The 26,554-nt window shown below is 37.4% G+C and overlaps 1 long non-coding RNA gene across 2 annotated transcripts; it reads right to left on the minus strand.

Moving 5' to 3' along the window:
* Positions 1-2,285: 2,285 nt before the first annotated feature.
* LOC143689497 (uncharacterized) lies at positions 2,286-25,898 on the minus strand. Of its 2 annotated transcripts, XR_013178803.1 has the most exons (4): positions 25,753-25,898; positions 6,701-6,842; positions 4,930-5,325; positions 2,286-2,381 (listed from the first exon to the last, which is right to left on the minus strand). It is a non-coding gene; the product is annotated as an uncharacterized LOC143689497 (long non-coding RNA). The 2 variants fall into 2 exon arrangements; XR_013178802.1 differs by lacking the exon at positions 2,286-2,381 and having other exon boundaries at positions 4,868-5,325.
* Positions 25,899-26,554: the final 656 nt, after the last annotated feature.

The raw sequence follows: 26,554 nt of genomic DNA on the forward strand, positions 1-26,554 counted from the left end.
CAGAAGCAGAAATGACAATGGAATCAGTCAGAAACATTGCCAAAATTGACTATACAGAAAAGGTGATTGAAATAAAGGGAGAGAGAGACAAAAACGATATTATATATAAAAACCAAAGGGTAAAAAGACGGAAGGAAATACTGCCTTTATAGTAATAATACTGAATGTCAATGGTTAAACTTTCCAATCAAAAAACACATTTGGCAGGATGGTAAAACAGCATGAACCAACTATATAAGAAACTCATCTTAGACCCAAAGACACAAATAGGTTGAAAGTGAAAGGATGAGAAAAGATATTCCATGCAAATAGTAACCAAACAAGAGCTGAGATAATTATCATAATATTGGACAAAATTGACTTTAAGTAAAAAGCTGTTACAAGTGACAAAGAAGGACACTATAGATTAACAAAAGGTTTAATTAATCAAGCCTCCAAGAAGAAATAACAATCATAAATATTTATGCACCAACCATGTTGCCTCCAAGTAAATGAGGCAAGCATTAGTAATACTTAAGGAAGAAATAGACACCTCTACAATAATAGCTGGAAACCTTAATACACCAGTCTTATCAATAGGTAGAACATCTAGACAGAAGATCAATAAGAAAATAGAGAACTTGAATAATATGATAAATTAACTAGATCTAACAGATATAAACTGAACGTTGCACCCTCAAAACAGCAGGATATGCATTTCTCTCAAGTGCACACAGATCATTCTCCAGGAGAGACCACATGTTGGGTCACAAAACAAGTCTCAATAAATTTTCAAAGATTGAAATTACACAAAGCATCATCCCTGACCAGAATGGAATGGAGTTGGAAATCAATAATGACCAGAGACCTGGAAAATCCACAAATATGTGGAAGTTAAACAACACTCTTAAACAATCAGTGGTCAAAGAAGAATTTGCAAAATAAATCAGTAAGTATCTTGAAAGAAATGAAAATGAGAACACAATGTACCAAAACTTATGGGATGCAGCAAAGGCAGTGATGAGAGGGAAATTTACAGCGCTAAATGCTTACATTAAAAAAGAAATAGCTAAAATCAAAGATTTAGCTGCACGCCTGGAAGAATTAGAAAATGCACAGAAAACTAATCCCAACGCAAGCAGAAGGAAAGGAATAACAAAAATTAGAGCAGAAATCAATGAAATTGAGACTGAAAGGAGCAATATGAGAAATTACAAAGCCAAAAGTTGGTTCTTTGAAAAGATCAATAAAATTGACAAGCCCTTAACAAGACTGGCAAAGAAAAAAGAGAAGATGCAAATGAGAGAGGGGATATTACTACTGACCCTACAGGAATAACACATTATTTTGAGTGTAATGAACAGCCCTGTTAAAATGGGAATTTTTAGATTGTATATGTTACTAGAATAAAAATTAAAAGATGAAACAGGGGATGAGAGGGTGATTCAGTGACAGAATTCTCATCTGCCATGCAGGAGACCAGGGGGTTCAATTCCTGGTCCATGCACTTCCCAAAAAACAAACAAGCAAAACAAACAAATGAAAAGTCAAACAAAAGCAAAAATTTGACAAATAGTTCTGGAATAAGGGGATACCCACGTGGAAAAAGAATGAAATGTGACCCCTGCTGTACAGCATACAAAGAAAAAAAAAGATAAAACATAGGACTGTATAACATGTGAACCCTATTGTAGGCAAAGGACTATGGTTAATAGTAAAGTATAAAAATGTTCTTTCATGAATTACAACAAATATATGCTACTAATACAAGGTGTTAGTAATAGGGAGATATTTTGGGGGAAAATGCACCTAGTGTAAACTATGGACTACAGTTAATAGTATAATTTTAATATTTTTCAGCAGTTGTAACAAAGGTACCCACTAATTAAAATTGTGAACAATAGGGGGGTTTATCAAAATACTGTGTTTTTTACATGATTTTTCTTTAAAGCTACACTTTCTATAATTACAAACATTTTTTAAAATAGGACATATTTCAAAGGCCTGTGCTTTGTGCATTTTAAATGCGGTAATCCATGTTAATTATTTCACACAATGCCTGGAACATAGAATGTTACAAAAATAGTACAACTATTAAAAATTGTTATCATCAATTCTAACATGTTCCGCACCAGTGCAATGTGATGGTATTGGGGTGGTGTATGGGAATTCTGTATTTTGTGCATGATTGCTTTGTGAACCCACGACTTCTCTAATAAAAAAATAACAATAAAAGAATTTTTGACCGCAGGCATATACTCAAACTTTATTATTTTGTTCATAACACTTATGTCTGGAAATGATTTCTGGCATGAAGTAGAGGTCTATGTAGACATTTGATTATTCTAGCATCATTTATTAAAAGGAGTTGTTCTTTTCCAACTGCTCCAATACAATGATACCTTTGTCATAAATGAAACATCAGTGTGTAAGTAGACCCATTTGGTGGTTTTCTACTCTGTCCAATTATTATATTTGTCTAGCCCTACAATAATGATCAATTGACCTAGTAACTTTTAATAAATATTTCTATCTGGTAGGAGAGGTTCTCTTCTTGTAGAATCATATTGAGAGTTCAGAAATAGACCATCATATCTATGGCCAATTGATTTTTATAGGTACTTTTTTTTAATTGTGAAAAATAATATATACAACAAAGCAATATACTTCAAAGAACACTGCAACAATTAGCTATAGAACAGATTTCAGAGTTTAGTATGGGTTACAGATCCACAATTTTAGGTTTTTCCTTCTAGCTGCTCTAATGTACTGGAGGCTAAAAGAAATATCAATTTAATGATTCAGCAGTCATACTCATTTATTAAATCCTATCTTCTCTGTTACAACTCCACCTTTTCATTTGATTTTTCTCCCAATCTTCAGGAGTATTTGGGCTATTCTAACTTTTTCAGGTTGAAAGGGGCTGTTGATAATATGGGACAATATGTCAATACTATGTTGTGAGAATGGACGATGGAACTAGTTGATGCTCTGGAGAGGCTGGCCCCCTCTGGGCTTCAGGACATATCTGGCCTAGGAGCCCATCTGGAGGTTGTAGGTTTCTGGAAAGTAATCACAGTGCATGGAAACTTCGTAGAATATCAGATGGACCTCTAGGTGTTCTTTAGGGTTGGAGGAATGGTTCTGGTTGGTGTTTGGCAGTCAGTGGTAAATAGCAATGTCTAGTGGAAGCTTATGTAAGAATAGCCTCCAGAGTAGCCTCTCAACTCTATTTGACCTCTCTTAGCCACTGATACCTTATTTTGTTACAACTCTTTTCCCCATTTTGGTCAGGAATGACCAATTATTTTTGACAAGAATGTTAAATCCACTCAATGGGAAAAGATAAAGTCTCTTTAACAAGTGGATGCTGGGAAAACTGGATATTTACACACAAAAGATTAAATGAGGACTTTATTCTTCTTGGCACATTGTACTGGATGCAAATTCCAGTAGAACGTAAAATAGTGGTGCTAATAATGGGTTCTACTGTCTTGTTTCTGATCTCAAAAGGAAAACTTTCAGTATCATCATTAAAAGTTAACTTTGCTGTAAGTTTTCTGTAGATACCCATTATCAGATTGGGAAACTTCTATTTCTTGTTTGCTAAGTGTAGAGATTTTTGTTAAAAACAAAATTGCATTTAACACTTCATTTGCATCTGATGAGATAATCATATAATCTCCCCATTCTGTCAATATGGAGAATTATAGCGATTGATTTTCTAATGTCAAACAATGATGTATTGATGGAATAAATGCAACTTGATCATAATTTATCCATATATGTTGCTAAGTTCTGTTTGCTGACCTTTTTCATTTCATTTGTGAATAAAATTTAGCTGGCATTTGTCTGCAATTCTTTTAACGTCCTTGTTGAGTTTTAGAATCAAATTTATGCTGGCTTCAAAATACATATTTGAGAGTGCCTCCCCCTTTTAAATTTTCTGGGATAATTTGTGTATTATTGACATTATTTTACCCTTCACATTTGCTGGAATTCCATAGTGAAGTTGTTTGGACCAAACTTCAACTGTGTATTTAATGTGTTTAGTCATTATCGGAATATGCAGATTTTCTATTTTTATTTATATCACCTTTGCTAAATGTGTGCTTTTCTACTAGTATTTGTTAAATTTATTTGCAGATTCAAAGGCATCGGCATAAAGTTGTTCATGTCCTCTTACTACCTCTTTAATGATTGCAGGCTATATTTATGCCTCCTAGGTTAGCAGTTATTTTCTCCGTTCATTTTCAAGGTTTAATTTCATTATGATCTGGCTTCAGCTGCTTTAGTTAGGAAACCAGATGACAGCTGTTGCTCTTTTTAAGGTAATCTGATTTGTCTGGCTGTTTTTAACATTTTTTTTTAACTTTGTTTTACTTCAATTTTACTATGATATGTCTAGATTGTGGGGGTGTATGTGTGTATATGTGCATGTGTGTGTGTGTATGCCTCTTTTGCTTGGTGGGGGGGTTGTCCCTGGGCCTTTTGTCTTTCAGAAATCTGAAGAATTCTCGTAAATATGCCCGTGCTCTATTCTTTCTCTCATTTTTTTTCAGGAACTATTATTTCATATATGTCAGACCATCAGTCTAATATACATCAATCTCCATATTTCTCTTTCTCTGTCACTCTGTATATATCTCTGGCTAAGTCTCTCTGTCTCTCTCTGTCATTCTCTTCTCTCAGGCCCCCCACCCTCACAAATTTCTCTCTCTCTGTCTCTTGTTTTTGTGTTCATTGTTTTTGTCTCCCTTTGCTCCAGCTTATTAGTTCTCTCTTTAATCATGTACAATCTGCTGTTAAATCCATTCACTGTTTTAAATTTCAGTTATTGCTTTTTTTCATTTAACTTTTCCATTTGATTATTTTTCAAATATGCTGCATCACTTTTTATTGTTTTTCATTCTTGTCAAGGATTTTCTATCTGGACAAGAGCATACTGACCTTCGTTAAAATCTGTGACATATGGTTTCAATGTCTGGAAACCCAGTGGTTCTTTCCTTTTGTTCTGGTGTTTTGTTTTCTGTTTATTCATGGTTATGTTTTCTTGTGTCCCAGATATAGCTACTGTAGGAAAATTTGAGGGCTAGGATAAATGAGCTTTGTTTTCTTCTTCCAGGCACTTGGGGTCACTCGCAATCCAGGATCACTTTGGTTTCCAGACCATGGGATAGCTGGTTTACTTCTAATTCAACCTTCTATCCAGTGTGGTGCCCTTTGGAGTTCCAGTTCCAAAATGCAGGGGATTTATCAGTTCTCCCAACAAGACTTGATCCTATTGGATATGCCACTAATCTGTGGCTGAAGAGCATCTTCAATCAATGAAAATACTAAAATTGCCTGTAAGGAAAGTAAGTATATGCTTTGGGAAAGAGAAAATAGGAGGGCATCTTAGTTTACTTGTAAAAGTAACAGAACCCACATTCTTCAGGGAAAGATATTAAAGTTAAACCTGAAATAACATTTAATAGCGTGAACATGAGGTATTAGAGGCAGAATCATAGAACAACTAAAAACACAAATGACCATAGGTTGTCAAAATGTCTTTCTCTTGAATCCCTTTCGGGTAGAAACTTCTCTATAGGTAGGGTACCACATAGTGAGAGGAGGTGTCTATAGCTGCTATGCATGGGAAGATGTCAGCAAAAAGAAGGGGCAATAGAGTTCCAGAATGACATTACACATAACAAGGAATAACTTATCAACTCTCATCAGTTGTCTTTCAGGTACGTATCTTTCCTCTGGAAACAATCTAGGAGACTTGCCCATGGCCTCTGGGAATAAGTGGTACTTATATTTGCTTGTATGGAAGGCTAGTTTCTTGGACCATAAAACTTCACATTTTTATATTATAAATGTAAGGGCATATTTCCAGTCTCCCCAGTGAGCTATAGGAACATGAAACTGTTGGAGAAGGAAGACTCATAATCTACAAACATTTTGATTTACGCTGTATACCTAACCTAAGTAAAATTTCTTTCTTTTCTTAATAGAATTCAATTTTTTTATTTCAGAAAAATCCAGAAAAGCATACATCTAAGATAATTATTGTCTATATTTGTATAACTTCCAGATTTTATTCCATGCATGTGATTATTATTTAATAATAAAACTTATTATATGAAGCAATGATACATAAGGACTTCCTTTTCACTCAGAATCATAACATGAACTGAATAAATATTTCTCTCTATAACTTAATGGCTGAAAAAAATAGTAACAATGACAACAACAAGAATAATGATGAATTTTCCTAGTACCAGGCATGTGCTAAGTAATTTACATTCTCTTTTAAAAACATGATTCTCATAATAATTCTATGAGGTTGGTATTCTAGCTGACCAAATAGATGTCCAGATCCAATAAAATATACCCCATACACATACAAAAAACGTGGAGTATAATCAGATGTGATGTATATCACTTTGTGGACAAAGCATAGAAGAATGATCTAAAATCTCCATGAACTGTCTTTCCTTCTCTGGTGAAACGTGCAAGTTGAAATTATGGCATTACAATGTGTGAATCCTCCAGCAGCCTGGCCCCTGAGCAACTGAAGGACTCAGCACCTCCATCCTTCACTGATCTGTTTTGAACCTGAGGCTTGAACAAAAAATCAAACACTTCTTTATGTGAAGTGACTGAGATATAGGTTTAAGCTGTTACCACACAAACATTTATTTATAGGAATTAGGCAAAAATTAAATCCATTTACCTTCTGACTCAGCAATGCCATTTCTCCAGCTGTGGTTTTAATTAACAAATCTGGACTGCTGAATACAAGCTCCAAACACATATAAGCAATGAACCAGCAAGAAAGGAATCTTGAGAGCTCTTTTATCAGAGAGGCAACAGGGCTGACGAAACAAACAAATAAACAAAACATAGAGCTGGGTACCAACTGTAGCCTTTGACTTGGGGGCTTGGAACTGGCTATGGAAAGAGATTTATTTATTTGTTTTTCCTTCTTATTCCACTTTTTTTTTCTGTATGGTGGGGGTTACATTTCATTCTTTTTCCATGTGAGTTTCCTGTTATTGCTGCACCATTTATTGAAATGTTTTTTTGTTTTTTTTTTTTGGAGGGGGGAATGTATTGTCTGGGAATCAAGTTCAGGTCTCCCACGTGACAAGCAAGAATACTACCACTGAACTACCCTTGTACCCCCACTTTTTTCTTTTTAAAACTATTCCAAGTAGCTTATTAGAGAGACCTCAGCATTTTCAATTGTCAGCACTGACCCAAGCAAGGGTGGAGTTAAGATAGGTCTGGGAGACAAAGTACTGAGTCAAGTGAAGGAGATAATTGCCTAAAGGTTGTATCTTCCCCAAGAAGAGGGGAGGCATCTTAAGTGGTGACCCCTATTCAGAGAATTCAGACACGATGGGCTGGAAAAGAGTAACAATCTCAGCCAACCTTCTACTTCAGCCTCTGTTTCCATCACGTACCTGGCATAGGCAGGTCTACTGAGAATTAAAGGCACCACACCACTTTGCCAGTGGAACACTGTGGGTTGAGAAGTACCACATGCTGGGTAGGATAGAAAAAGCAGAGTCTCGAGGATTCACAGGAAACTTTGACAACAAAATGGCTTCACATGTGAATTCTACCAACCATTTAAGAAAGAATTCATACCAATCCTGCTTGGATTCTTCAAGAAATTGAAGAGGAGGGAAGGATACCTAACTCATTCTATGAAACCACCATCACCCTAGTACCAAAGCCAGACAATGATATTATATTTCTTTAATGACTATAGATGTATAAATCCTCAACAAAATTAATGCAATTTGAATCCAGCAGTGCATTAAAATAATTATATGCCATGGTCAAATGGGATTTTTTCCAGATAGGCAAGGCTGGTTCAACACAAGAAAATCAATTAATGTAATACACCACATTATAAATCACAGCAGAAAAATCACATGATCATCTCAATTGAAGCAAGAAAAGTGTTGACAAAATTCAACATCCTTTCTTGATGAAAACATTTCAAAGGATAGGAATAGAAAGGAACTTCCTCAACACAATAAAAGGAATATATAAAAAACCCACAGCTAACATCATACAAAATGGGGAAAGACTGAAGGCTTTCCCTCTAATATCAGGAACAAGGTAAGGATGCCCACTGTCACCTTTGTTAATCAACATTGTGCTGGAAGTTCTAGATAGAGCATTGAGGCAAGATAAAGAAACAAAAATCATCCATATTGGAAAGGAATAAGTAAAACTTTCACTGTTTGCAGATGACATGAAACTACATGTTGAAAATCCAAAAAAACAGCAACAAAAAAACTACAGCAAAGTTATAGAGCTAATAAATGAGTACAAAAAAGTGGCAGGGTACAAGAGCAACACCCAAAAATCAGTGGTGTTTCAATAAGCTGGTTAAGAGCAACCTGAGGAGGAAATCAAGAAAAAATTCAATTTACAATAACAACCAAAAGAATCAAATATTTAGAAATAAATTTAACCATGGCTACAAAGATCTTTAATACAGAAAGCTGTAAGAAATTGCTAAAAGAAATTAAAGAAGAACTAAAATAAATGGAAGGACATACAATGTTCATGGGTAGAAAGACAAAATATAGTTAAGATGTCAATTCTACCCACATGTTTTTACCGGTTCAATGCAATACCAATTAAAGTCCCAACAACTTACTTTGCAGAAATAGAGAAACCAATAACCAATTTTATTTGGAAAGGCAGGGTGCCCCAAATAGCTAAAAATATCTTGATGAAGAGGAACAAACTGGGAGGTCTCACACTACCTGACTTTAAAGCACATAAAGCATAAAGATAGATATGTGATCAATGGAATTGAGTTGCATGTTCAGAAATAGACCCTCTCATCTATGGACAGTTGATCTTTGATAAGGCGGTCAAGTCAACTCAATAGAGACAGAGCACCCTCTTCAATAAATGGTGCTTGGAGAACTGGATATCCATACCCAAAAGAATGAAAGAGAAGGGTGGTGCTATGGTGGCTCAGTGGCAGAATTCTAGCCTGCATGCTGGAGACCTGGTTTTGGTTCCCCGAGCCTACCCATGCTGAAAAAAAAAGGGGGGGGGGGGAATGAAAGAGGACCCCATCCCACACCTTATACAAAAATTAACTCAGAATGGATCAAAGACCTAAACATTTTGGCTAAAACCATAAAAGTTTTAGAAGAAAATGAAGGGAAATATCTGCCTGTCTTGTAATAGGAGGTATTTTCCTAGACCTTACACCCAAAGTATAATCAATGAAAGAAGAAATGGATAAATAGGATTTCCTAAAAATTGAACATTTTTGTACCTCAAAGGATTTTGTCAGGAAAGTAAAAAGGCAGCCTATGCAGTGGGAGACAATACTTGGAAACCACATCTCAGATAAGGGTTTAATATCCAGAATATACAAAAAGATTCTACAATAAAAAGACAAACAGCCCAATTTAAAAATGGGCTAAAGAAATGGACAGACACTTTTCTGAAGAGGAAATACAAATAGCTCAAGAATATATGAGAAGATACTCAATCTCACTGACTATTAAGGAAATCAAATCAAAACCACAATGAGATATTGTCTTACATGTACTAGAATGGCCATTATTAAAAAAACAGAAAACCACAAGTGCTGGAGAGGATGTGGAGAAAGAAGCACAGTTATTCAGTGTTGGGAGGAAGATAGAATGGTGCATCCACTCTTGAAGGCAGTTTGGCAGTTCCTCAGGAAGCCAAGTATAGAATTTACATATTATCCAGCAATCCCATTACTAGGTGTGTATTTGGAGGAACTGAATGCAAGGACACAAATGGACATTTTCACACTGATATTTATGGCAGCATTATTCATGATTGCCAAGAGATGAAAACAGTCCAAATGTCCATCAATGGACGAGTAGCTAAACAAACTGGTATATACACGCAATGGAATATTTTGCAGCTATAAGAAAGAATAAAGTTATCATGTATGCAACATCATAAGATGAAACTTGAGGACATTTGTTAAGTGAAATTAGCCAGAAACAAAAGGGCAAATACTGTATAGTCTCACTAATATGACCTAGCATTAATGAGTGAACTTTGAGAATCAAATTTGGGAACACAGGTTATCAGGAAACAGAAGGAAGGTAGAAATAAGGCATTTGATGCTGAAGGAGTATAGAATATTTAACAGGATTGATTGTAAAGATCCAGAAATAGCACAATACTATCTGATGGTAGTGCAATGTTGTAAGTACACTGATCAAAGCTTATTGTGAGTATGATTGAGTGAGGAAGACTAGAGGCATGTACAACACTAGAAAAAAATATGTAAGAGAAAGACTGGGAAGACAAAACATAGCAAAGCCTAGACTGGACAATGATGGTGATTAAATATACAGATACAAGAATGTTTTTGCATGAGGGAGAACACATGAATATCAACATTGCAAGGTGTTGAAAATGGAAATTCAATCAATGAAAACTATGATCTATAGTAAACAGTAATATTGTAACATGCTTCCACTGAATGTAACAAAGGCAATATGCCAAAGCTAAATGTCAATAAAAGGGAGATATGTGGGAGGGGTATGGGATTCTTGTTGTTGTTTTTCCTTTTCATTTTATTTGTTTTTCTTCTTTATTTGCAAAAGAAATTGAAATATCCTCATATAAATTGTGATAGTGAATGCATGGCCATGCAATTATACCAGAAACTATTGATTGTTTACTTAGGTTAGGCTGTATGGTGTGTGAATAAAACTCTTTAAAAATGAACAAAGATACAAGTGCTGGAGAAAATATGGAGAAAGAGATGTACCTATTCACTGTTGATAGGGAAGTAGAGTGGTGCAGCCTCTCTGGAGGACAGTGTGGTGGTTCCACAGGAAACTAGGGGTGGGATTGCCATATGATCCTTTGCAACCTTATTGTTAGGAGTATAATTGGAGGAACTGAAAGCAGGGACAGGAATGTATGTTTAAACACTGGTGTTTATGGCGGCACTATTTGTGATTTGCAATGGATGGAGGTGGCATAAGGGTATACAAACTGATGAATGGAAAGAGGAACTTTGGTGTATATACACACCAGAATATTGAGTGACTACAAGAAGGAATGAAGTTGTGAGGCATGCAACTAGGTGAATGAATCTCAAGGACAGTATGTTGAGTGAAATTAACCAGAAAAAAAAGACAAATATTACAATGCCTTACTAATATGTACTAACTATAATGTGCAAAATCAGAATTGAAACTGAGAGCATAGGTTATCAGGTTGAGGTCTGTTGTAAATGTTCGTAGATTATAAACTCTTACAGCAGTCATATCTATTCCAGAGATGTAACTGTTCTTTCCAAATTCTGAGATGCTGAGCTCTTTGTGTATAGCCTGGTCGTTCCCTGGAACTCCGGGTATCTGTGTGACACCTGAGACTCAAGGCTAGAGTTCTGCAACAATGAAAGTCAGCATTACTCCATACAGCAACTGTTTAAAAGCTGAGAAAGAGATCACACTTCACTTACAGGCATGAATGAAGCTGCTCTGGTTAAGACTAAGGTAAATTGGACTAAAGGGTTATGGATGATACTGACTGTATTTTAAAACTTCAACTTCGAGTGTGAGACCAAAGGAAGAGATGTTTATTGGGTACAAAATTTATATCTTTGGTGGCATACTATCTTATTTAACTTATATGGTCAGCTTATTGAACACCATAATTACATGGGACATTGGATAGGGAGTGAGATCTGGCTGGTTTGCACAGGTTAGTGTGACGTCCAGATACATCCCAGAGTATGATGTATAGACAGAAGATAAAACAGTATTTGTGCAGTTCCCTTGAGGGACTGGGGGAAAATGTGGAAATATTAAACCTCCCCACCTGGGGAAAATCTGATACTCTCACAAGCATTAGGGACTGCCAATTTGATGGGCCAGGCCCTTGATCTTGGTACTTGTCCTTACAAAACTTATTCCTGCAAAGGATAAGCTAAGCCTCATTATGATTATGCCTAAGAGTCACCCCCCCAGAGAACCTCTTTTGTTGCTAAGATGTGGCCTCTCTCTCTAAGCCAACTCAGCAGGTGAACAGACTGCTCCCCCCATGTGGGAGGGGCCACAGGGTGTAAATCTCCCTGGCAATGTGGGACAGAAATCCTGGGGTTCACCAGATCCTGGCATCATGGGATTGAGAAAGTCCTCTTGACCAAAAGGGGGAAGAGAAATGAAACAAAGTTTCACTGGCTCAGAGATTTCAAATAGAGTTGAAATGTCATTTTGGAAGTTATTCTTATGCAGTATAGAGAGAACCTTTTCAATTTTTGGTATATTGGAGTAGCTAGAGAGAAATAAATACCTGGAACTGTTGAATTGTAATCCAGTGGCCTTGATTCTTGAAAATGACTGTATTAACTATATAACTTTTAAGATGTGAATGTGTGATTGTGAAAACTTTGTGATTGGCACTCTGTCTATTCAGTGTATGGACAGATGCATAAGAAAATAAGAACAAAAAATAAATAACGGGGGTACTGGGAGGTGCTGGGATGTTTTTGATGTTTTTTTTTTTTACTTTTACTTTTATTTTATTCTTATTTTTACTTTTTTATGGAGTAATGAAAATGTTTCAAAATCAATTCTGATGATAAATGCACAATTACATAATGATACTGTGAACCACTGATTCTACACTTTGGATGATTATATGGTATATGGAAAAAAAGTTAATTGCTGTCAGCACAAAAATAATAACAGTGTATAGTGGAGCTTATGACATATACAGAAGTAAAATATGTAACTACACTAGCATACAGATAGTGAGAAGAAAAAAATGTAGGTTGCATGATTTTTTGGTAAACCTACAACTTCTCTAATAAAAAAGGCATATGCTGAGGATTAAATAATGTTCCTTCAAAAGACATGCTCAGGGCGGGCCGCGGTGGCTCAGCGGGCAAGAGTGCTTGCCTGCCGTGCCGGAGGACCCCGGTTCGATTCCCGGCCCCAGCCCATGTAAAAAACAAACAAACAAACAAAATATAATAAAACAAGAAAATGTTTAAAAAAAAAAAAAATGTTTCCCTTTCTTCCATCCTTCCTTCCTTCTCTGTCTTTCCTTCCTTTCCTCCCTCTCTCTTAAAAAAAAAAAAAAAAAAAAAAAAAAAGACATGCTCAAATTTTAACTTGCATTCCTGCAGTGTAAACCTGTTTGCAAATAGGACCTTTGAAGGTGTTATTTTTGGTTAAGGTGTGGGCTCATTTGTGAATAAGATCTTCGAAGAGTCTATTTAGATGAGACCAAATTGAATCAGAGTGGGTGTTAATCCATATACCTGGTGTCTTTATAAGGCAGAGGAAATTTGGACATGGTCAGAAGCCAGAAGTCAGCAGAGACGAGAGGAGCACAAAAATGGAGAAGCAGATCACCCTGTGACAGAGGCAGAGAACCAAGGAACCCCAAGAATTGTGGCAATCTGGCACCAGAATGCTGCAGAGGATAAGAGAAAGCATGGCCTGAGGAGAACTTGATTTTGTACTTCTAGCCCCCCAAAGCATAAGACAGTAATTTCCTATCGTTTAAGCTTACCAGTGTGTGTTTGTCATAGCTGACCTGGGAAACTAAGACAGTACTTATTAGGTCATTAATTGCAGAAGGAATGATTTTTGAATATTTTTGAGCAAACACCTGTGAAGGACATTATCTCTTTCATTTGCTTTTCAGAAATTGCTCTGTCCTCTATTTGAAAAATGAAAATAACACCTACTGAATTTGGAGCTATGTTTTTGCAAAATTTGCAGGGATTTTTGCTTTTCCTTTTTTTTTGTTCATGCATACATGCATGCATCTTCCTGATTCTAAGAGAGATCAAGGCAATTTCCATAAAGTAATGTCTAGATGACATCAAGACCAGATGAGTTATCTGCATAGGAAGCTGTAGAATATTGAACTATCTGTGTGAAAAGCAGATTGTGTCACTGGGAACCCAGGAGTTAAAAACAGTTTGAAAAGAAAAGATGTCAGAAAACATTCATCTGAAGTGCCTTCATGCAAATGCTCAGTTGCATGCAAAGAATACATCTGAGGGTAAATGCTTAAGAGGACACAAGAGATTGCGGTGGACTGTGGGCTTTGGTTGTTAACACAAGATGAGATCCTTCTTCCAGTTTTTCACATACACAACGTTTAGTAGCTTAATTTCCTCAAGGGATTTGGCTTCATTTGCACTTGAGAGAGTCCAATTTTGAGAAATTTCTTTTCCTTTTTCCCTTTGGTTATATATTCAGAGCTAGCGTATTTCTTATCAACTCTCTGGAAGAGAAAGTGCTTTCCATATTTTCTTTCAAGGTCTCACTAAATGTAGCATCTGAGGAAATGGGAATCTATAATGACATCCACCTCCTTAAACTCATGTGTATCTGTGAACATTTTTCAGTGAACTATTGCTCTCAGGATGACGTTCTCATCAGCGCCCAAGCCTCAGCCTAGTACCACATTCACAAGGCAAGGGTAACCAGCACATGGAAATGGAAAAGTTGCCAGTGTGATGAGAATGCCTAATGGACCAGGCGCAGCCAGAGGCAGCAGAAGCCGGCCCTGACACATCTGAGCATTGCTCTGTTGTGCACGATGACGTGGAAAGTTTTTGAAGAGGGAATCTCTGCACTACGCAGTCAGAGGCTGAGGCGTGATCACAATGCACAATGAGCTGCCAGCAAGTAAGCCAGGCAGCTTCAATTACAGTAAACTGTAACTTGGTCCCTGCTGTTGTGCATCTTTTTTTTTTCAGGTGAAGCTGGAAGCAGAACTGGTAACTGCAAGGAACAGTCATCAAGAGGCAGAGAGTAAACAATAGGGCTGTAATTACTCATGTGAAAAAAATGCACTCAATTAGCTAATGACAACCATGGACAGTGTGGTAGAAATGGGGCTGGCTGGAGGAGGGAAATGCAATCTTGCAGATGGCTATAGGGGGGCTAATTTGCAGAGAATGAGGTAAGACAGGATTCCCAAAGACAAGCTTCATTGGTGAGGGAGACTCAGCCAGTTAATCATGTGGTAGTTGTCCTTTTTCTAAGAGACTGAGTGGATAGCAGGAAAGCTGTTTTTCTGTCCCAATCATACACTTGGGCAATTGAATGACTTTCTCATAGAGGAAGAAGTCACAGGATAGGTTCTCATTTACAAGTGGGATCCTGGGCCATTACAAGGTTTAAGTCCAAGAAATGGGAGTGTCATCAGTGTCAGCTGGAAAATGGGGGAGGAGAAATTACTAAGATGCATCATTTTGGACATGTCAGCTTTAAATTTGTACCTGGGCATCCTAAGGAATAAGATAAAGTGAAAAGGAGTACCTGAGCTGGAGGCACACACATGGAAGTTTATGATTCAGTGTAGCAGGCTCCTTGGTCTTAAATCTACACTGAGAGAGCAATTCTTGAGCATAGGGAAGCAAAAGTGTTGCCAAAGGAAGAAAATCAGGAAAAGGAAGTAGAGAGCCGGAGAGAATGTTGGTAGTAGAAAGGAATAGTGTATCTGTGGGAGAAAGAGGGCTGGAATTGGAGGCAGTAGAGCTTAGTGGTGGTTATACAGGCTTTGGAGATTGATGACCTATAGTCAAATAATCTAATTCTTACCAAGCCTTATTTTTCAAGAGAATAAAAATAATACCCACTACATAAAGTTTGGAAAGATAAATTGAGAAAATATATGCAAAACATTCAGCATAGTACCTGGGACATAGTAAGTCCTCAATAAACAGTTGCTACTTATTAAAACATAGAAAATAGAAATAGAAAATAATAGCTAATAGCATTTAGAGCTATAAGAAATGGAAAATAGAAATAAAAAATAATCCTTAATAGTAGTCTATTACAACTTAAAGGGGGAGATTAAGCATAAAAAAGAGAATCTGGGTAAGGTTAAATCCATGATGGAAGATATATGAATACATTAGTGGACTATGGAAGGAGACAACAAACATTTACATATATATTCTTGTCATTCTTCCTATATATGTATCTTAAAACTCCTTGAAAACATTCTGTCTTTCAAAAAAGGGAGAATTTATTTCTATGCCTTTTCTATATCCAGGCTTTGAACCAAGCTTACTGAAAGCATTGTTTCCCATAGCCAAAAATCTGCACACTGCAGATCTCGCATTCTCAATGATTTATAGAATGAAGAAGAGAAGTGTTAGGATACAAAGTTTAGGACCATGTTCCCAGGAAAATGTTGCATTATGCCTATCGGTGGACCTAGCACTGTTCCATTCTAGACTCTGCCCTTGAATAAGATTCCTTTATTGTACTATGAAACTTCATAATGCTTAGAAATGTGTCCCCAAAACTTATTTACAGCTGGTTTGAAACTGTTATGTACCACAGAAAAGCCAGTCTTGTGGGGTAGACCTATTTTTGGGTGGGACCACTTATTTGGGTTATTTCTATGGGGTTGCGATCCGCCCAGTTGTGGGTGGGACCTTTTGATTAGGTTGTTTCCATGGGGGTGCAACCCGCCAATTCAAGGTGGGTCTTAATTCATTCCTGGCACACTATATTAGAGCTCAGAGAGGACACAGAGAGCAGAAAGATGAAACCAAGTCACAGATGTCTGGAGATGCAGAAGGAGTTGAGAGAGCCATTTGAACCCATAAGCCTGGAGAGAAGGACAGTAGACATTGCCGTGTGCCTCCCCATGTGGCAAAGAAACTCCAGACACAATCAGCTTTTCTTGAGAGAAGGTATCCTCCTGTAGGTGCCTTAATTTGGACATTTTCACAGCCTTAGCATTGTAACTTGTAACTTAATAAATCCATTTTATAAGAGCCAATCCGTTTCTGGTATATTGCATTCTGGCAGATTTAGCAAACTGAAACAACAGATGATACTCTTTTCCTAGTTTATATGGAAAATTCTGATCCATGGCTGTTTGAGGCTTACTGTTCACCTACTAGATAAAAAACATCGGTCTTAACATTAAAATAAGTTGGCTTGAGACTGTATCTACAGTTTATTTGCAGTTTACAGTTTATAGGTCATAGTTTATGACCTAAAGCTTTATTTCTTCACTTTAATATGGGCATCATTTACAGTGTTGAAATGAAAATAAAATTAGATAATATATGAAAGCTTTTTATAAATTATAAAATATAATACAAATGTGATATTATTGTTACTTTGTCTTTATTAATTCTTTCTGAACCTCTCCCTGGGCACTTGTTATTCTGTTGAAGAAATGGTAACATCAAGCAATCAAGTGCCAAGGCCAAATTCATATTTAATAGCTGATTCCCAAGCTCATGAAACTGTTTCATTCTCCTAGAGGTGCAAAAATTCACATGGCTGAAATGATGAACAGAACTTTACCCCTAAACACAAACAATCACAAATATCCTTTTGCCCAACAAGTTTTGTTAGACTTGGGGTCAAATAAAAGTCCATTTACTTGATAAGTAAGTGTTGAAGTATTGAACGTTAAAAAAAAGAGAGAGAGAGAGAGAAGGGAGTGGTGCAGGGAAAAGGATAGCAAAATACTAGGCTTCTAGTAAGGTGCTGTTAAAAAGGAGATTATCATGTTCAGTTTACCCTGAAAATCTAATTTCTTAGCCGTATCAGTGTCCTAAACTTGATTCTAGTCAAAGAGATTGACTTCCATCCAGCACACTTAACAAAAGACTGAAGTATACAAACTAGATTGGTTACACATTTACAGAAGAAAGTTTTCCTTTCCTGTCATTTGGATGCCATCCTGGGCGCCATCTTCTAAAATCAGAATACCTCAAAGCCAAATTAGCAATCAAAAGGCTGCACGACGAGCATGAAATTGGAGCAAAGGGAATGGATAGTCTTGTAAGATATTCTCCCTAGGTTTGGTGAGACCCAGATAATCACCTTTTCTCTAAAACAGGGTTCATTTCCCAATGGCTGGAAAATCTGTGTTCCCAAGATTTATTGTCTCTCTTCCTAGATGGTTTTAAATGAATATTTCCAGCATCAGACTTTTGAACTTTATTCTTCTGTGTTGAACAGCCATACCTACTATTCGTACTCCTTATCCAAAGAGGGAAATTTACAACTGTGTTTCCAACTAGGAGATTATATAATTACTAGTACTGTCCCCCCTCAACTCCTGGGAACTTTTGAGTTTTGCAAAACACTTAAATTACACATTTAAACACAATCATTTGGTATGTCAGCCTTATAGCTGGCTGACTATATCCTCTATTTGTGGGTTTTACTGGTTTAACTTTTAGCAACTTTGCATTTCCTAGTAAATAATAACTGCCACCATTTATTGATGGCTTTACTTGTGCCATATTTCAGTTAGATTCTTTCAGTTGCAAGGAACAGAGATCACATAGATTAGCTCAATAAAGGAACAGGGGGTGTAGGAGAGAGAGATGGTATTGTGGATTACAGATGGAAGAGCTGTGTGGAAAGCCAAGAACAGAAACCAAAATTTTCTCTGGCCTCACACAGAAGCTGCTGCAGGGAACTCAACAAAAAATTTTGTGGCCCTTCTCTAAGGTGTTCCACCACTAAAAGTATTAAAACATTTTCAAATATTTGCCCCAGTCTCTTCTTGCTAAACTTGACTTCCTTGGCTTCTATTTTTTACATCTTTTCTCATGATTATAGCGTTTTCTTATTCTTAATTTGAACTTATGATCCTTCATGGTTTAGACTTTATCTTATTACCTTTCTCAGTTCTTTTTTCTACTGCTGATGGCTAATGCTTGTTGTCACCTCAATTCAAATTTCCAAAAGTAAGTATCTGATTGGTCCAACTCACTTTCTTTGGCATCTTTCTTTATACTGAGGCAGTCTCTGGCTGGGTACCTTGATTCAGGTGCCTGCTCATGATCCAGTAAGCCAAAGCTGATGAAGACATTGTTACATGGTAAATAATGTGGTAGTTCAAGACCAAATCATCTATAAGAATAGTGAGAACTGTTTTTCTTAGCAAAGCAAGAACCATGATTGACCAGTTTAAGTATGTATCATGCTAAAGAATTTATATGTCTTAGTTCATTTAATCCTCACCCAAACATATAGGGTAGATATTATTCCCTTTATTTTTGTAGCAAAAAGAAATTTAGGCTTATCATGATCAAATTATTTGCCCTAAGTTATTCAACATGTAGTGGCAAAATATAATTCTAATAGAAATGAGTCCCCAATGCCTAACAACCCAAGTTTTAATGAGGATAAGAGATCTGTATGCTCCAAAACAATGGAGATATGTTGTTCTTGAGGCTTTTGAGCACACAGTACTAAGAGTGCATTCTCTAACGATAGTTAAATTTTTCTAAGTGCTTTCCAGGCACTGTTCCAAATGTTTTGAATGGATTATCTCCTTGACTCCTCATGGCAACCTATGAAGTAGATGATAATACCTCCATTGTATAGATGAAAACTGAGGTGAAAAAGGAAACAGAGGGTCAGACAAAGAAAAAGACCCACTTGTTAAATGGTAGACCTGTGACTCAAATAAAAATTCAAGCTCAAACCTTATATATTTATATTAAAGGCAACAGTAATTGTGGGGGACATCTCAGATCTTGCTTCCTTTCCCATTGAACTATGGGACAAGTGACAGCATTGATCCAGGGGAGGGCAATTCAGAGATAACTTAATGACTACAAAAACCAGGCTAAATGGAATAACCCAAGAAGTCTGAAAATCTTTTCTGTACATATTCTCCCATACCTCTTATCCTTTCCACACCCAATCCCACCTCCCCCCAAAAGCTAACCATTTTTCTGGAGAAGTTTTAAGGTCCTTTATATATCTTGGGTTGACCTCTGAGACCATAAAAAAAAATTCTACTGCCCAAGAGGGACAGATATTGATCAGAAATCAGGAAAAGCACATGACTTATACAAAAGCAATCACAGCTGTTGGAGAATAGAATCCACGTGAGACTTTGGTTGAAAAGGATTCCCGTCTTCCCCCCATGCCACCTATATTCCATATTATTTGGAATGTTCATCCAATATCATCTGTAATCAGAAATTTTTAGTCAGTCAATTCAATTTTATTGATCATTAACAAGGTCCTCGGCACTTAAGTGTTTGAAAGACAGAAAGATAAATGGCTGAAAATCTGGAAAAGAGATGTTTTACTCCAGAAAAAGATCTGAGAGTTAATAGTGAAGAGTCAACCTGTCCCAGATAGGAAAAGGGGAGAAGACTGTGTTGAGTACTGTCTCCTTCTTATGGCTCCCCAAGTGATTCTCCACATCTTCAATTTAGCTCTATTGATTAGTTGAGAGTGTATCCATCATCCTCACTAGATGATGAGCTGTTCAAGACCAGCTTCCATGTGCTTAGGACAAAGCAGGTGTTCAGTGAGTGCTTTCTGAATTGCATTACTATTATTGTCCTTCAATGTATCAGTGGCAAAATCAAGATGTAGAGAAGAGCCAATTTTGATCTATGCCACCTTGCAGCCCCATATGTCACAATTCCCAGCTTTGGGAGCTGTTCTAGTTTGCTAGCTGCTGGACTGCAATATACCAGAAATGGAATAGCTTTTAAAAATGGGAATTTAATAAGCTACTAGTTTACAGTTCTTAGGCTGTGAAATTGTCCAAAGTAAAACAAGTCTATAGAAATGTCTAAACAAGGGCATCCAGGGAAAGATACCTTGGTTCAACAAGGCCGATGACATTTAGCATTTCTCTCTCAGCTGGAAAGGCACATGGCAAACATGGTGGCATCTGTGAGCTTTCTCTCCAGGCTTCTTGCTTCGTGAAGCTCCCTGGGAGGCAATTTCCTTCCTCATCTCCAAGGATTGCTGGCTGGTGGACTCTGCAGTTCTCTCATCATTCTGTCATCGTTCTGTGACTCTCTCTTCATTCTCAAAAGGAACTCTCTCCACTCTTCTTTTACAGGATTCCAGTAAACTAATCAAGGTCCATGTTGTATGAGTGGAGACACATCTCCATCTAATCAAGCTGAAAACCCACAACTGATTGAATCACATCTCTGTGGAGATAATCTGATCAAGTTTCCAACTCATAGTACTGAATAGGAATTAGAAGAAACTATTGCTCCTACAAAAATGATTAGGATTAAAACGTGGTTTTCTAGGGTACGTAAATCCTTTCAAATCAGCACAGAAGCCTAAAGTAGCTTTAATATCTCCTGAGGAGATGAGTTCAAGGCATCAGCATTTGCTGGGCTGTTTTCCAGGTTTCCTATCTCCTGATTTCCTCCCAATTCTGGTCCATAGGAAGACCTTGACCAGGAGAACCTTCCAGCTTGATCCCACACATATCTGCACTTGAACCAGCAGAGGCGTAAGTTCATACCTCCTTGGTTCCTGCTTCTCCCTTGTCCTAGGTGAGAACCTAACCAAAACGATGAGATAAATAGTTCCTGATTGAGTGAAATAATTTGCATGGATCCACATTGGTTGAAACCACAAAGCTCTCTACCTCCTTCATATTTACTCCGAGAACCAGGTGGACTTTCTGGGACAAGCTAAGGGCTTAATCCTGGTTAGAAATTCACCCCCGGTGCAGCTTCAGAGTATCATAGGGAACTGTCGGCAGTGTGATGACAACTTTCCTGGGTCTCCTTTCTCCTGTTCTTGCATTTCATTTCAGGGTCCATCCAGTAGTGGGAGCTAATGATTTCTGCCCTCAATATTTCCTCTCGTGTTATTTGCAGATCTGAATATGATCTGGGTAGGAAGGGAAAAGGAATAAAGTCAGCTGCAGTTACAAATTTTTGTTGCTTATTCTAGGCCTGCCTGAGGCATTGCTTCATTTTCCACTTCTTTTCCCATCTTCCTTTCACAATGTTTTCCAACTCTAAAAATGCAACAAAACAGATGTCGGGGACAAGATAATCATGGAGGGGTCAGTCTCGCAAGAGTTTTAGAAGGCATTATGCATCTAGTATATAACAGTAGAATAATTTATCTAATTTAATAACCTCACTTTCAAATAAGAAAGCCGAAACTCAGAAAGTTCAACAGGCCTAACCAAGACCAGGGAGAGAATTAGTGGCAGAGAAGGAGATAAATCCATTGTCTCTCATTCCCTTCTCAGTCCCTTGTTGCTATGGTACAGTTGATGTGGGAAGGAAAATGAGCAGCATCATTGCCATTTCAAGGTCAACCACACAGCTGTAAACAAATAGGCCTGCAGACAAAGAGGGCTGAAGATACAGAGAGGTTATTGTATAAAGACAATATCCCTTGTGCATCTGGAGTTTTATGCAAGACATGTTTAGGTGTCATATTTTTTGTGTCATTTCACCTCTTAGTTTCTTAAACAGCGGGAAACAGCAGGATTATTTTTTTTACATATTAAGAACCCCTTCAGCTTTCAGACCACAGAATTAATTGGTCAATGTTCTGTTCCTGAGGTTTCACAGTAAGGTTTTGATCTTTTGATACCTTGGGTTCAATAATTATCATAATAAATGATCCCCATGACTTTGCAGAGTTATCTACATATCTCCACAGCCGTACTCTGAGGAAAGGGATTTACTTACCATAAATTCAAGTAATGGACAGTTGAGCAGTAAAACCAAGTCTCAAACCACGAATGTCGTCATCGAGTGCATCTAGCAAGATGAGTTAGTGGACATATGGGATAAATAAAGTTTTACTGAGTTATGTTAACTTTGATATAGTATGTGGGCATTTTATTCACAAATATTTAGGGTACTTAGCTACAACAGACAGAATAGCATATATATTTTCACTTTCAGGCTCTCAATTTTTTTTTAGTTTGAGAAAAAATTAACCAGAAATTAAATATTATAGCACAGTTTAAATTTTTGAGTATTCTCTTACTATATTCTAAAGTCTGTCCTGAGCAGGGAGACTTGTTCTGAATTAATAGTTTTAAACTGTGTACTGCTCAGGCTAAGAGGTTGTTTGAATGGGGTGAGAGTTAGTAGGGGAAGGAGAAATGAAAGAAAGTGCTGAAATGGGTAGGGCGTCAGGTTCCAACCGGTGATTCAATTAGAGAAACTATAGCTGCTTCTCTCTTCCTCCTTCCCTCCTTCCATCTTTCCTGATTCCCTGCCTCAAATAAGGGGTTTCATTGCTAGAAATAATTTAATATAATCAAGATACGTGGGAGATTATATTTCCAGAATTTTAAAGTCGGGGTTATGGAAGTACAATATATACACAATAAATTACATCATTTTACATGTGTAATCCAATGATCTTGGACAAATATATGCAATCTGTGTAGCCCCCAACACAATCAAGACATAGAACACATCCATCATCTGAAAAAGTTTCCTCATGACTCTCAGTAGTCGATAACCTCCTCCCATCCCTAATTCCAGTCACCACTACTCTGCCATCTATTATAATGACAATTTGCCCTTGACTAGTATGTCCTTAGGAAATGGAATAAAAAAGTGTGCAGTCTTTTATGTCTGGCTTCTTTTACTTAGCATAATATGCTTTTAAGTTTCATTCATGTTGTTGCACGCATCTCAAAGTTCACTCCTTTTTATTGCTTCATAGTGTTTCATTGTAGAGATATGCTGTGATTTATTCATCATTTTCTTATTAAAGGGCAGTTGCGTTCTTTCCAGTTTTTCATCTATTATAAATAAAGCTATTCTGAGCACTTCCATTCATGCCTTTTCATTTCCTTCGAGTAAATAGTTAAGAGTATATTTGCTAGGTCTTAAAGTGTGTATTTAATTTACCTTAATGTTTTTCAAAGTGACCAACACTTGCTCCAAATTCTCACCATCACGTGATATTGCCAGTCTTTTTAATTTTAACCATTTTATTGGATGTATAATGTCATCCTATTTTGATTTTAATTTTCATTTCCCTGTTGATTAGTGATGTTGAGCATCTTTTCAGAGGCTTATTTGCTTTGGGGAAGTGTCTATTGTTATATATTTTGTTGATTTTTCAGTTGTATTATTCTAATTATAATTATTGACTTGTAAGAGTTGTCAAATATATGTATTATTGAGAATATATTTTCTTATTTTTAATTTATCTTTTCATTTTCCTAACTGTCTTTTAAAGAGGAGATTTTTAATTTTAATAAAGTTTAAAACATCACATTTTTTCTTTTATCGTTGATACTTTTTGTGTCATATCTAAGGAATCTGGTGTTTTAGTTTCCTATGCTACTCAAGCAAACACCATAACAGCGGTTGACCTAAACAACGGGAACCTATTAGCTTATGAATTGAAGCTAAAAGAAAATCCAAATCATGGCCTTAACAAGGCAATGTTCTCTCTGAAGACTGTGGCATTCTGAGGCTGGCTGCTGGTGATCCTTGGCTCCTCTGTTAAATGGCAAGGCACAGAGTGATGTCTCCTGGTCTCTCCCAGCTCTTCAGGGTTCTACTGATAATCAGCTTCTGGTTGCTCTGTCTGTGGCTTTTTTCCCCATCTATCTGAACTTCACTCTGCTTATAAAGGACCCCATTAGTAGGATAAGATCCATTCTTATTGAGTTGGCCACACTTTAACTGAAGTAACCTCATCAAAAGGTCCTACTTATAGTGGGTTCACACTCACGGGAATGGATTAAGTTTGAGAACGTATTTTTTTCTTGACTACATGCAGTTCCAAACTGCACAGGGCTGCCAACTCTGCTTCAGGGAGAGTGTTTATGTCATAGGCATTGCCTGGGGTAGGGTGGGGGGTGTGGAACAGAATAAGAGATTCTGATCTGTGAGGACTACATGGAAAGAAGTGAAGACAGTATTTAGTGTCAGCCAAGAGCCATAAGGGGCTAACTTTGACCACAGAAAGGTTAAAATGGTGCCTGCAGTCTTCTCATTCCTCACTCAGGCCCCAAGATGCGAAGCTGCTTTTTACTTCCTACTGGTGAGGGCGTTGCATGGTCGGACGTCTGTGCATGGATAGTAGATTACCCACTCCATGCCTGAGATATTGCTGAGCCACATCCAAACTGCCCTATTGTGACTTCCATTTTAGTAGCCCAGGATATTTATAGATCAGTCCCCAGAGGGGTGTAGTGTCCTTGGGGAGGTAGCATTCAGAAGGGAAAAACCTCTGTTTGCCTTGAGAAGGAGATCTTAATTTCACTTAATAGCTAAACCATGACTTTATTGGTTATTGTTTCAGTTTGCTAAAGCTGCCAGAATACAATATACCGGATATGGATTGGCTTTTACAAAGGCAATTTATTAAGTTATAAATTTACAGTTCTAAGGCCATGAAAATGTCCAAATTAAGGTATCAAAAAGAGGATCCCTTCTCAGAGGAAAGGCAGCTGGCATCCAGGGCTTCTCTGTCACGTGGGAAGGCACATGGTGATATCTGCTGTTCTTCTCTCCTGGCTTCTGGTTTCAAGTGGTTCTCTCCCTAAACATCTGTGGGTCCTCACTTAGCTTTTGCAGGGCAAACTCTGGATTTCATTTCTTAGCATCTCCAAATGTCCTGGTTTCATCTTCTGCTCTCTATGCCAGCTCTGAACTCTTTCTCTCTTGGTGAGCTCTTTTAAAGATGCCAGTAAACTAATTAAGACCCACCTTAAATCTGTGGGTTCACATGGAAAGGATCTAATCAAAAGGTCCCACCCACAATTGGGTGGGTCACATCTCTATGGAAACAAACTAATAAAAAATCCCACCCACAATGAACCTGCACCCACAAGATTGGATTAAAAGTGCATGGCTTTTCTGGGGTCCATAACAGTTTCAAACCAGCCCAGTTATCTTCTACACACAAACACCATCCCCCCCTTTACACACACAGATGTCTACCAAATAGAGATCTCTCTCACAGACAGAAGGTCTGTAAGCATATCTGTCACACCTGCCCACACACTTACTTTGCAGTTACGCACAGGCCCTACAGCAAAGCAAAGGACCATTTTAACTTGCTAGATACAGAGGGAAAAGCATTTTCTTTCACATCCCTCTTTTACTTGCTGCTAAACGAGCACAGAGCAAGTCAACATGCATTCCTACAAGCTCATTGTCCCCTCCCCTTAGAATGCGGAGACCCATGCTCATTATTACATCACTGGTTTAAAAATAGCACACTGCACAGTGTATCCAAACATGGAAAGCTTTTGCTTCAGTCCAGCTAGCTCCAGAGTAAATATGTTTACTCACTGCAGGTGGCATTAAATATTAAATAACATAGGCTCAGTGGGTTCTTTTTCAGTTTGTGTGTGTGTGTGCTCTTGTTGTTTGTTTTGTTTCCAAGATATGTCTCAGACAGCTCTAACAAACAGCATATCTAATGAACAGAGCGAGGCTAGAGCTTCAAATTGAAATAAATCTTACACTTAAATCTCCTTCTTCCGAGTGATGACTCCCTGGGGTTTGGTTTTAAGCAATGTTATAGGACAAATGCTATTGGTTTCAGGCAGGGCTCTGGGCAAAATTGTGAAGTAGGCTAAATATTCTAAAGAAAATTCCTTTGGAGACTCTCTTCTTCCCTTCAAAGGCACTGGATCCTGTACTCTCTGTTTTCTTAAAGTCACTAGCCCTGTTATGATGCTCAACTGGACTTTTCTTACTTAACATTATCCCAAGCTCAAGAGAAAATCTTGACATTTCCTGTTCCAGTCCCAACAAAATCTACTCTTATGGACCTGCCACATTACGGGCTAATTAAATTGATAA

This window comes from Tamandua tetradactyla, chromosome 7 (genome assembly GCF_023851605.1).
Source record: "Tamandua tetradactyla isolate mTamTet1 chromosome 7, mTamTet1.pri, whole genome shotgun sequence".
Taxonomy (NCBI): Eukaryota; Metazoa; Chordata; class Mammalia; order Pilosa; family Myrmecophagidae; genus Tamandua; species Tamandua tetradactyla.